A 763-nucleotide genomic window follows, 5' to 3' on the forward strand; every position below is an offset into this window, starting at 1 on the left:
CACAGACACACACACACACACTCAGACACACACACAGACACACACAGACACACACAGACACACACACACACACTCAGACACACACACAGACACACACAGACACACACAGACACACATACACACACACACAGACACACACAGACACACACACACACACAAACACACACACACATACTTGATGTTAACTGAACTGACTGTTTTTTTTCAGCTTTTCTAACATCCTCAGTGCAGGGAGAGAGAGGACTGCCTGGACCAAAAGGTGAAATTCAAATAAAATCTAAATATATACCCCTTTTGCATTTAATCCGCAAGAGTTGTGTTTAATTTATATTCATTTATATTTATTTTTTATTCTTTTCAGGTGAACCCGGATCTAAAGGTTGGCAAAACAAAAACACCTACTACAAGAAATCCCTTCTTCAGATTTTTCAGTTCTGTTTCTGTTGTTCTGTTGTCAGTTTTTTATTTGCGTTCTTCAATCATATTTAAATGTATGTGTCACTTGTCACAGGTGATGCTGGTTTCCCTGGAATTCCAGGTGAGGAATGATGACTGACGTTTTCCTCAAGTCATTACCAGTATTTTACATTTTCGTAGATTTATTTTGTGGTATCATGATGTCATTTTACTTACTGTGACCTTTGACCTCAGGTGCTCCAGGTGCAATGGGACACGCAGGCCCTGAGGGTCCTAAAGGACAGAAAGGAAGCCAAGGTACAGAAATCACTTCAGGTCAAACTACATGATACAAGTAAACTGTTCA

At 39.8% G+C, this 763-nt stretch overlaps 1 long non-coding RNA gene across 1 annotated transcript; it reads left to right on the forward strand.

Moving 5' to 3' along the window:
- Positions 1 to 227: 227 nt before the first annotated feature.
- LOC111650512 (uncharacterized) lies at positions 228 to 711 on the forward strand. Its single transcript, XR_002760415.2, has 4 exons — positions 228 to 259; positions 362 to 379; positions 512 to 538; positions 652 to 711. It is a non-coding gene; the product is annotated as an uncharacterized LOC111650512 (long non-coding RNA).
- The last annotated feature ends 52 nt before the right edge of the window (positions 712 to 763 follow it).

The sequence above is a fragment of the Seriola lalandi genome, unplaced genomic scaffold (genome assembly GCF_002814215.2).
Source record: "Seriola lalandi dorsalis isolate HSWRI2012SDOR001 ecotype SW California unplaced genomic scaffold, Sedor1 jcf7180002052356, whole genome shotgun sequence".
In the NCBI taxonomy this organism is placed as follows: Eukaryota; Metazoa; Chordata; class Actinopteri; order Carangiformes; family Carangidae; genus Seriola; species Seriola lalandi.